The following is a 12,595-nucleotide window of genomic DNA, read 5'->3' on the forward strand; positions in this document are numbered from 1 at the left end:
TTACGAAAGGGAAACAGAGTGTTTACATTGCAATCTCGGTGGGACCAATTACTCATCTCGGTGGGACCAAAACGTTACGAAGGGAAACAGAGAGATTGCAACCCCATCTCGGTGAGACCGAGATCCCAATCGGTGAGACCAATTTGCCTAGGGTTTGTGGCAGTGGCTATGACATATGAACTCGGTGGCGCCGGATAGAAAGAATCGGTGGGGCCGAGTTTGACTTTTGGTTTAGGTCATATGTGGATGTGAGAAAGTAGTTGAGGTCTTTTAAGCATATCACTAAGCATTTTGAGCAAGAGCCTCATTAAGCAACACCTCATCCCTCCTTGATAGTATTGGCTTTTCCTATAGACTCAATGTGATCTTGGATCACTAAAATAGAAAATGTAGAGTCTTGAGCTTGAGCTTGAGCCAATCCTTTTGTCCTTAGCATATTGAGGGGTCCACTTTTCTCATCCATGCCATGCCAATCATTGAGCTTTCCTGAAATATTTATCTTGAAATAGCATTAGCTCAATGAGCTATATGTTGTTAGGAATTACCAAAACCACCTAGGGATAGTTACACTTTCAATCTCCCCCTTTTTTTAATTGATGACAACATATAGATCAAAGCTTCGACAAATGATAATAAGAGTGAAAAACATTGTCGCTTTGAGAAGTATGTTAAAAGCAAGAGCTCCCCCTAAATTTGTGCATAGTTTAAGATTTGCTTTGGACTGCAAATGCACAATGAGTTAGGATCATGGGTTACTCTTCCATGTCACATACATCTTGGTGGAGCGCTCAAAATGATAATAATTAAATACATGCACTCATCACCAAGCAAAATGAATGATCATATAGAGATATAAAAGGATAATGTCATCCAACAAGCATTAAGGTAGCATATGATCAAACACATGATCATCCAAGTATCACACAAAAGCATAGAGTGTCTCAAACAAGCACATAACAAAGTTCAACCACCAAAAACAAGAGAGAACAAAAAGCAACACTCTCTCTCGAAGCCTATGATCTATACATTTTCTCCCCCTTTGGCAACAAGTTACCAAATATTTCATAAAAAATGCATAGTGCTAGATCGACTCTCAGGCTTGGTCTTCAGGTGGTGGTGTAGATAAAACTCCAAGGACGAAGGCATCAGTTGATGTAGATGGAGTTGGTGGAGTGGGTGCTGGAGCTGGTGGCACTAAAGTTGTAGCTGGTGCAGATGAAGTTGCTCTGGTGTCTGTAACAGGCACTGCAGCAGATCTTTGACCTCTGGGCACTCTAGCAAAAGCATCAGTGGTAGACTTGCCCTTCTTCTCCTGCACTTCATCCTGAAGTTGCTCAACAACTGACTGTATCTCAGTGACCTCCACATCTAAATCATATAACTTCTGCTCCATGATCCTCTCCAAACTCTCCTGGTTTTGAGTCAGGGTGGCCAATCCCTTCTCAATCCTCAGAGTGGAGGCAATCAAGTAGCCAAGCTGATCTTGCTTGCTCTTCAGGAGATACCGAGATGCCTCATCAATGGTTGGCATCTTTGCAGCCTTTTCAGTCCTTGCCTTCTCCTTCTTTGATTGTGCTTGCACAGAAGATGGTTCATTCTCATCCATTACCACAGTGTTATCCTCAAAGTCTGGGTAGATGGGCATGTGATCCTTGTCCAAGAGATATGTGCTAGTGCCCATCTTGGAGTTGATTAGCTCCTAGATTTGTGGGGGCATACCCACAACTTCTCTTCTGCTCTGCAGTTGTCCTCTTGATAGTTTCCACAATTAGGCTCATGACTTTGAACTTTTGAGGCACATCAAATATGTGAAGCAGGTTAATTGCATGGCCTCTGATCATCTTGTGATGACCTGACTTTGGAAATAGAGTATGCCTGAGGATCCAGTTGATTGTTGGCAAACCTGACAGAAGGTAATGTACTGATCCAAATTTGTGTGTCTCAAGAGCAGCATCTGGGATCTCTCTGTACGTATGTGCCATGGAGTTGTGATCCTTCTTGTTCTTGGCATAGACATCCAAGTCATCTTCACTCTCCTTAGGAGCATTGATCAATTTTGCCCGTTCTTCAACTGTTGATTGGTACCTAGTACCTTCATACATCCAGAAAATCCTTCCATCTAGGTAAAAATGAGCTGTGGAGTAGAACTGCATAATAAGCTCATCGTTCCACTTTGTGAGCTTCTGCCCAACAAAGTCCTCTACTCCACAAGACTTGAAACTATCATAGACTCCAAGATAGTGTTCTTCATTTTCCCTGATGTACTTCCAGTCCACCCATCTCATATCGCAGACTACAGGCTTCTTGTCAAGCAACACTGTCTCATAGAAGTCCTGCTGTTCCTTTGTATGGAACCTGTAGTCCACAGCAGTTCTTCGCCTGACTGCATAGGGATCAGTCAATCTCCACTGCCTAAGTCATGCATCCTTCCTGAGCTTCATGTCCTCAGCTACTGGATGAGCATCATTGTGATCTGGAATTTTGGGCTTCAACTTCCTCAAGACATGTGACTCATCATCTTATTCTTCTATAGCAGCTTCAGGCACTGGGGCCTTGTTCTTCTCTGCAGCTGGAATACTCCTGGTGTTCCTCTTGGGTGCAGACTTGGGTTTTGGAGCAGCAACTTTGGGAGCTTCTTTGGGCTTTGATGGAGCAGCCCCTGACCTTATAGCATCTCCCATAAGCTTCTGAGCTTTAGGTGCTGGTGCAGCAATCTCTTCCTCTTCATCTTCAGAGTCTCTCCTCATAGAGGGCTTGCCAAGTACTTTGGCAGTGGTGGTTCTGACTCTCTTCTTCTTGTTGTCTTGGCCAGAAGCTTCATCTTCAGAATCAATGGTGAACTTCATGGTTTCACCAGTGGCAAACTTCCTAGGTTTGGAAGTGAGAATCCTTCTTGCAGGTGCCTTCTTCTGCATTCCTGGCTTAGTGGCAGCAGCTGTGCCATATTCCTTCTTCAGCACTTTCTTCTTGGAAGTGGCCTCATCCTCAACAGCCACATAGTCCTCATCCTCAGAATCTGAGGTTCTCTTCTTTCTGGCCCTGGTGGCTGCCTTAGGCAAGTTGTTGGGTGTGCTCCTGCTACCATCATCATAGCTACTAGAGGGACTAGTGCCCTCACTCATTTGAACTTGCTCCTCAGACTTGTTCTGACTGTCACTCTGATCTGACATGATGCAAACACTGACAGCAGACCCTGTGAATAGATATAGATGAGATAGATTGGATGAGCATCACAAAGTACAGAGGTTTTTGCAAAAGAATGAGTCAAAAACTTAGTTTTAGTTTTCCACAGAAAGCATTTCGGATCTACCGATTTGAAAAGTCGGTGATACCGAAGCAGCTTTTGGAACCTAAACTAGTGAACTCGATCAAACCGAGTCACAGTTTGGTGGCACCGAGTCTGCTAGGGTTTCACAATGTCCTGAACTCGGTCACACCGATTTGCAATTCTCGGTCAGACCGAGAATCACATGTGCAATGGCCTTAGACAAATCGGTGGAACCAAGTTCTACAACTCGGTTGGTCCGAGATGATTTTGGCGGAAATCTAACCATAAATTTTCAATCCACAACTAAACTATGGAGTGATTTTGCTGGATAGGGTGATCTCAATCGTGGCAAGATGCATGGCAAAACAATGTGCTAGGAATCGGAGTGAGATTAGCACAAGGATCAAGTCCGTACCCTAAGTGCAGCGATGGACCTGCTACAACAGCAACGTCGGAGACGATTTCCGTTGACGGCGGCGGAGACCAGTGGCGGGAGGCAGCTGGTGATGAGGAGGACGATCCGGAGACCCAGTGGGCAGAGCAGGCTGAGCGCGGGCGAATGGGTTCGAAGAAATTTCCAAATTTTGGCCCGGGGATATATATAGCCTGACCCTGTCGGTGTGACCGAGTGGAACAACTCGGTGGCACCGAGATGCATAACTACAAGCAGTTACTGCAACTCGGTGTGACCGAAAAGTTCAAATTGGTTTCACCGAGATTGTAAACCTAGATCAACTTAGTGATCTCGGTATGACCGAAATGGATGAATCGGTCAGACCGAAACTCACAAAGAAGTTTTGGAAGTTTAAGTCTATGACGAATCGGGGACTCCGAGTGCTCCTCACACAGAGTGGTTTGAATCTGACTTGATCAAACTTTGTGATGTAGCATGAATAGAGTTTGAGACAAGAAAAGCATAGATAGCTAGAGAAGGTTCTTAGGCATTCTTGTCAATCTACTTGGCAAAAGAAAAGAAGCCAAACAATCAAAGCAACAAGTGGATGCCCTCGAATGAGTAAATTATGCAACCAACATGCTCACACAATAAAATGGCAAATGAAATATGTGGCAAAGCATGCACAATGAATTCTAGCATCTATCAAGCAATTGGCGATGACTAGGTCATCTATATATGAGTATATTGACTTAGGAGTCAAATGAGAACATTTGATCATAGGTCATACTAATCGTTTGAGCACAAGTGGGGTTACCACTTTTACATAAAGCATTGTTATGTTCACACCATTAGAGTTGCTTTAGCTCAATTCTTAGAGTAAAGCTCCCCCTAGATGTGAAATCCCCCTTAGGAGGGATGAACTAACCTTGGATTTTGTCGATGATGACTTCATGTAGGTGAAGATGTGGATGCTCAATGTTGATGTAGATCATTTGGAGCAATCCTTTGGAGTGAGTTGCACTTTCAATACCTACACGGGTTAGTCCCACAAGGAACAAACAAGGATATCCATAGACATAGAGTGATGCACACACAAGATGATGTCTATGAAAGCATTAGGTTACCTTGTCCCTTGTCTTACCAACAAGATGGTTTGTGACTCCTTGAACTAGTGCAAGATGTGGAAGTTGATTTTACTTGTCCTTGCCAAAATGATAAGAGTGAAGTATGTTGGTGAAGTCACCCTCAAGAACTCTCTAGTTCTTCTTCTTCGGGTTCCACATCATCTTGATGGGAATCCTTGGAGTTGTAGTCGTACTTGATGAAGTAGAACTTGATGTAGTCTTGGGAACTCACTTGAACAAGGCCTTAGGAGCTTCTTCAAATGCATCAATCTCCTCTTGAAGCTTGTCCTTGCCTTTTTGCTTGTGGTCTTGTGGTGGAAGATCATCTTGAGCTTGTGTCCCTTTGAAGGAAGTAGGATCATACTTCTCTTATTGAGGAACAAACTTCGTCTTGGGGTATTGATCTTCTTCCCACTAAACTCCATTGGCATTGAACTTTCGTTCAAAACCAACACCTTGGTTCTTCCGGTGCCTTCCTTGCTTGCGTACAATTTCCTTGAATTGCTTACTCCCGGCAAGGCTCTTGTAAACACATTTCTCTATAATTCCTTTCAATAAAGCTATTTTCTTGCACAAGTGTAACTTGGCTAAGAGAATCATTAGTGGAATCAAGAGAACTACTAGAAGCAACAACATTGGATTTGGCATGATTATTGTTACTACTAGAGGAAGAATCTTTCTTGTTATTGTTACTAGACTTGACTTGAGGCATGTAAGTAGATAAGAGTAAACGCTTGGCAATGTAAGAAGAACTTTTCTTGCGAAGATCATCATTGATTGCCTTTAAGAACTCATGCTCTTACTCAAGGTTGAGCTTTTCAAAGCGTAACTTCTCATGAGTCCTTAAAAGTTCTCGATGATCTTCTAAGATGGTTTCATGAGCTAACTTAAGAGTGTTTAGTTCTTTATTTAGAAGATCAATCTTCTCCTTATCATTGTCATTCATTTTATCTTGATTAGCATGATTAATTGACGTTTCATCATAGTATTCATCACTAGAGTTGTCAACAAGTAAATCATCATCACCTAACAAGTCATCTTCATCACTATTGAAATCAACATACTCGGAGTGTGATACCTTTGGACCTTTAGCCATGAAGCATCTTCCAAGTCCTTCATTTGGTGAATCAAATATGTTGTAGGAGTTGGTTGACACAAGTGCTAGACCGGCAATACCTTCATCTTGAGTATATTCGGAGTCGGAGTGATAGCTTCTCTCGGAGTGATTGTCGGAGTCGGAGCCGGATACCCATTCACCAACATGAGCTTGATGTCTTCGTTTTGTGTAGCTCCTTGATGACTTGTCCTTCCTTTCCGAATCCTTGCTTCTCCAGGATGTTCTTCGTTCATAACGATCATCTCTACTCCTTCTCTCTCTTGGTGGTGATTCTTCTCTTCTACTTCTTCTTTTTGGAGAGTCTTCTCTTCTTTTGTAGGGAGCCATACACTCATTGGAGTAGTGTCCGGGTCTTCCACAATTGTAGCAATTGCGGTCTCGACTAGAAGATATTTTATCATTGTAGGACCTTGACTTGGAACTTCTTTCTTTGCTTCTACTCTTGTAGAACTTGTTGAAGTTCTTCACCATTAGGCTCAATTCTTCATTGAAGGTTTGTTTCTCACTTGATGATGCGGGAGGTTCACATGAGGCTTTGTAAGCACCACTTGACTTGTTGTGGAGCTCCTCCTTATCCTTGAGTGACATCTCATGAGCGACAATTCTTCCAATGACTTCCGTTGGCTTGAGATCTTTGTAATTGGGCATCATTTGGATCAATGTGCACACGGTATCATATTTTCCGTCCAAAGCTCTTAGGATCTTCTTGATGATGAATTTGTCGGTCATCTCTTCACTTCCTAAGCCGGCAATCTCATTTTTGATAAGAGCAAGCCTAGAGTACATTTCAGCGACACCTTCACCATCCTTCATTTTGAACTTGTGAAATTGACTTTGAAGCACATCCAACTTGGATTCCTTGATGGAGTCGGTACCTTCATGCATATCAATCAAAGTATCCCAAATTTCCTTTGCATTCTCAAGGCGGTTGATTTTGTTGAATTCTTTGGGGCACAATCCTTTGAAGAGGATATCACAAGCTTGAGCGTTGTATTGCAGCATCTTCAACTCTTCCGCGGTATCTTCACGATTTGGTTCTCTCCCATCAAAGAATTCACCTTGCAAGCCAATAGACACAATAGCCCAAACGGCGGGGTTATGTCCAAGAATATGCATTTTCATCTTATGCTTCCAACTAGCAAAATTAGTACCATCAAAGTAAGGACCTCTACGGTGGTAATTTCCCTCACTAGATGCCCTACTCTCCTAGGTTGTGAAACCAAGGCTATGACTACCAAAATCTATGGAAATCAAAGCAAATGGAGACCAAAGCTCTGATACCACTTGTAGGATCGAAAGTATGTCTAGAGGAGGGTGATTAGACTACTTGACCAAATAAAAATCTATCCTTTTCCCAATTTTATTTCTTGGCAGATTTTAGCAACTTAGCACGGTTCAAGCAATCTTAACACAATTCAAGCAAGCATGCAAAGAGTATATGAGCAGCGGAAAGTAAAGCATGCAACTTGCAAGAATGTAAAGGGAAGGGTTTGGAGAGTGCAAACGCAATATGAGACATGGATGTTTTTGTCGTGGTTCCGATAGGTGGTGCTATCGTACATCCACGTTGATGGAGACTTCAACCCACGAAGGGTAACGGCTGCGCGAGTCCACGGAGGGCTCCACCCACAAAGGGTCCACGAAGAAGCAACCTTGTCTATCCCACCATGGCCGTCGCCCCCGAAGGACTTGCGTCACTAGTGGTAGATCTTCACGAAGTAGGCGATCTCCTTGCCCTTACAAACTCCTTGGTTCAACTCCACAATCTTGTCAGAGGCTCCCAAGTGACACCTAGCCAATCTAGGAGACACCACTCTCCAAGAAGTAACAAATGGTGTGTTGATGATGAACTCCTTGCTCTTGTGCTTCAAATGATAGTCTCCCCAACACTCAACTCTCTCTCACAAGATTTGGATTTGGTGGAAAGAAGATTTGAGTGGAAAGCAACTTGGGGAAGGCTAGAGATCAAGATTCATATGGTAGGAATGGAATATCTTGGCCTCAATACAAGTGTAGGTGGTTCTCTCTCAGAAAATCTAAGTTGGAAGTGTAGGTTCGTTCTGATGGCTCTCTCCACGAATGAAGAGGAGGTGGAGGGATATATATAGCCTCCACACAAAATCTAACCGTTACACACAACTTGCCAATCTCGGTGGGACCGAATTGATAAACTCGGTCGGATTGATTCAGGAAATCTAGTGACTGTTAGGATTTTCGGTGGGACCGACATGCAACTCGGTAGGACCGATATGGTTAGGGTTAGGGCATAACGTAATCTCGGTGGGACCGATTACACAAACTCGGTGAGACCGATTTTGGTAATAAGCTAACCAGAGAGTTGGTCAGGTAAACTCGGTGGACCAATTCGCTCATTTCGGTGAGACCAAAATGTTACGAAAGGGAAACAGAGAGTTTACATTGCAATCTCAGTGGGACCGATCGCTCATCTCGGTGGGATCAAAATGTTACGAAGGGAAACAGAGAGATTGCAACCCCATCTCGGTGAGATCGAGATCCCTACCGGTGAGACCGATTTGCCTAGGGTTTGTGGCAGTGGCTATGACATCTGAACTCGGTGGCGCCGGATAGAAAGAATCGGTGGGGCCGAGTTTGACTTTTGGTTTAGGTCATATGTGGATGTGAGAAAGTAGTTGAGGGCTTTGGAGCATATCACTAAGCATTTTGAGCAAGAGCCTCATTAAGCAACACCTCATCCCTCCTTGATAGTATTGGCTTTTCCTATAGACTCAATGTGATCTTGGATCACTAAAATAGAAAATGTAGAGTCTTGAGCTTGAGGCAATACTTTTGTCCTTAGCATTTTGAGGGGTCCATTTTTCTCATCCATGCCATGCCAATCATTGAGCTTTCCTGAAATATTTATCTTGAAATAGCATTAGCTCAATGAGCTATATGTTGTTAGGAATTACCAAAACCACCTAGGGATAGTTGCACTTTCACTTCAGCTGTGGATGCTTACTTTGGGGCGGCCTTTGGTGTTGCAAGCTCTAGAAGGTACGCGCTCAACTTGGAGGATCTGGGCCTTCCGCGCCTTAATCTATCACACCTCGACCGACCATTTACTAAGAAGGAAGTAGAAGGGGTGATCAAATCGATGCCCCGGGATAAAGCGTCGGGTCCGGATGGTTTTACGGGCAGGTTTTATGCAACTTGTTGGAGTATAATCAAGGAGGATTTCATGAGAGCCAAGGACTATTTCTATAAGGTTGACATGAGGGGTTTGTCGGCCATCAATAAGTCCTTGGTCTCTCTTCTACCCAAGAAAGAAGGAGCCCTCGAGATGAGTTATTTCAGACCCATAAATCTTGTTCATGGGGCAGTGAAGATCTTTGAGAAGGTGCTCGCATGTAGGCTGGTGGAAAATCTACCTAAACTGGTTGGTAATCACCAAAGTGCTTTCGTAAAGGGCAGATCTTTGCATGATAATTTCATGCTTGTGCAAAGCACGGCAAGACGACTGCATGCTTTGAAGAATCCTGCGATTCTACTTAAGTTGGACATTTCAAAAGCTTTTGACTCGATGCAATGTGAAGGAAATATGCCCTAGAGGCAATAATAAAGTTATTATTTATTTCCTCATATCATGATAAATGTTTATTATTCATGCTAGAATTGTATTACCCAGAAACATAATACATGTGTGAATACATAGACAAACATAGTGTCACTAGTATGCCTCTACTTGACTAGCTCATGAATCAAAGATGGTTAAGTTTCCTAACCATAGACATGAGTTGTCATTTGATTAATGGGATAACATCATTAGGAGAATGATGTGATTGACTTGACCCATTCCGTTAGCTTAGCACTTGATCGTCTAGTATGTTGCTATTGCTTTCTTCATGACTTATACATGTTCCTATGACTATGAGATTATGTAACTCCCGATTACCGGAGGAACACTTTGTGTGCTACCAAACGTCACAACATAACTGGGTGATTATAAAGGTGCTCTACAGGTATCTCCGAAGGTACTTGTTGAGTTGATGTATTTTGAGATTAGGATTTGTCACTCCGATTGTCGGAGAGGTATCTCTGGGCCCTCTCGGTAATGCACATCACTATAAGCCTTGCAAGCAATGTAGCTAATGAGTTAGTTACGGGATGATGCATTACGTAACGAGTAAAGAGACTTGCCGGTAATGAGATTGAACTAGGTATTGAGATACCGACGATCGAATCTCGGGCAAGTAACATACCGATGACAAAGGGAACAACGTATGTTGTTATGCGGTTTGACCGATAAAGATCTTCGTAGAATATGTAGGAGCCAATATGAGCATCCAGGTTCCGCTATTGGTTATTGACCGAAGACGTGTCTCGGTCATGTCTACATAGTTCTCGAACCCGTAGGGTCCGCACGCTTAAAGTTAGATGACGGTTATATTATGAGTTTATGTGTTTTGATGTACCGAAGGTTGTTCGGAGTCCCAGATGTGATCACGGACATGACGAGGAGTCTCAAAATGGTCGAGACATAAAGATCGATATATTGGACGACTATATTTGGACACCGGAATGGTTCCGGGTGAGATTGGGACAATACCGGAGCTCCGGGAGGTTATCAGAACCCCCCGGGAGGTATATGGGCCTTAATGGGCTTCAGTGGAAAGGAGGGGAAAGGAGCAAGGGAGGGGGTGAGGGAGTCCTGGATTAGGGGGTATCCGGACAGCCGGACTATATACTTTGGCCGGACTGTGGGACCGTGAAGATACAAGACTCAAGACTCCGTCCCATGTCCGGATGGGACTCTCCTTTGCATGGAAGACAAGCTTGACGATCTGGATATTATATTTCCTTCTTTTTAACCGACTCCATGTAAACCCTAGCCCTCTCCAGTGTCTATATAAACCGGAGAGTTTAGTCCTTAGAGGGACGATCACAATCATAATCATCATAGGCTAGCTTCTAGGGTTTAGACTCTACGATCTCGTGGTAGATCACCTCTTGTAACACCCATATCATCAATATCAATCAAGCAGGAAGTAGGGTTTTACCTCCATCGAGAGGGCCCAAACCTAGGTAAACATTGTGTCCCTTGCCTCCTGTTACCATTAGCCTAAGACGCACGGATCGGGACCCCCTACCCGAGATCCGCCGGTTTTGACACCGGCATTGGTGCTTTCATTGAGAGGTCCTCTGTGTCGTCGCTGCAAGGCTTGATGGCTCCTTCAATCATCAACAACACAGTCCAGGGTGAGACTTTTCTCCCCAGACAGATCCTCGTGTTCGGCGGCTTCACATTGCGGGCCAATTCGCTTGGCCAATTGGAGCAGATCGACAGCTACGCCCCTGGCCACCAGGTCAGGTTCGGAAACTTGAACTACACGGCCGATATCCACGAAGACTTGATATTCAACGGGTTCGGGCCTGCGCCAGGAGCGCCGGACAATCACGATGAGCACGACTTAGACCTGCTGTCGGACAATGCTCGGGATATCGCCCCTGCAGGAGCCCCAGACCTAAATCCGGAGCAGATTGCGTTGCCCAAGGACGGGTGGATGGACCCCGCCCCGCAAGACGCACACTCATCGGCGGTAGAGCCGAACACAGGCCTCACCCCCAAGGAAGCTTGTGACTCCGGACCCCCGGACCCGTATCCGGCTGTAGGTTTCGGTCCGCGCACGTTCGAGCCCGCCAAATCTGGTTGGGCTCCGGTAATGGAGTTCACCGCTGCGGATATCTTCCAGCACTCGCCCTTTGGCGACGTGCTGAACTCGTCAAAGGCTCTCTCTCTGTCAAGAGACTCTTGGCCGAACTATGTCTGGCTCGAGTGGGAAGCAGGCGACGAAGGAATTCGTTGCCCACCCACCACCCACTTCATTGCCACGGTCGATGATTTAACCGACGTGCTTGACTTCGACTCCGAAGACATCGACGGTATGGACGACGATGCAGGAGAAGAACATGAACCACCGCTCATGGGGTGGTAGACAGCCACCTCCTCATATGATATATATATATATGGTGGACATTCTGAAGGAAACCAATGGCGATGAGGCAATGGAGGATAACCCATCAGAGAAGAAAGCTAAGCACGGGCGTCATCAACGCCGCTCCAAGCCCCGCCACAACAATACCGGCACAGGAGACGAAAACAATCTGGACGGTGCCGAAGATGAATACAATCCTGATCAGCCTGCCTTCAAGCAGGCCGGACTGGCCATGGTCGGATACTAGGAGAGGGACAACTATATGCCCCCCTCCGAAGACGAGGTGAGCCTCGGCGATGATGAATTCGGCGTGCCTGAGGATCCCGCAGAACAAGTTCGCTTCAAGCGACGGCTTATGGCCACTGCGAGGAGCCTGCAAAGGAAGCAACAGCAACTCAAAGCTGACCAAGATTTGCTCGCGGACAGATGGACCAAGGTCCTGGCCGCCGAGGAATACGGACTTGACCGCCCCGACAAAGGGCACAGACGGCATAATTTGCTACCTCAACCTAAGAAGGAGAACCTAAGGCACATACCCCGACGCCAACATACCACCACGGTCCAAGACAATACGCAGGAAACACGAGGCGGCATCCTCAAGCCTCGGTGCAATCGTCAGAAACGTCAAGGCAGGGAAGTTGGTGCCGAATTCAGCAACCCCCAGTCCGGTCAGCGGAAAAAGAACAGCCCAGGCCCATCCGGCTCAGGTAGCATACTCGATCAACCATGTGAAAT

This window comes from Triticum dicoccoides, chromosome 3B (genome assembly GCF_002162155.2).
Source record: "Triticum dicoccoides isolate Atlit2015 ecotype Zavitan chromosome 3B, WEW_v2.0, whole genome shotgun sequence".
Classification (NCBI taxonomy): domain Eukaryota; kingdom Viridiplantae; phylum Streptophyta; class Magnoliopsida; order Poales; family Poaceae; genus Triticum; species Triticum dicoccoides.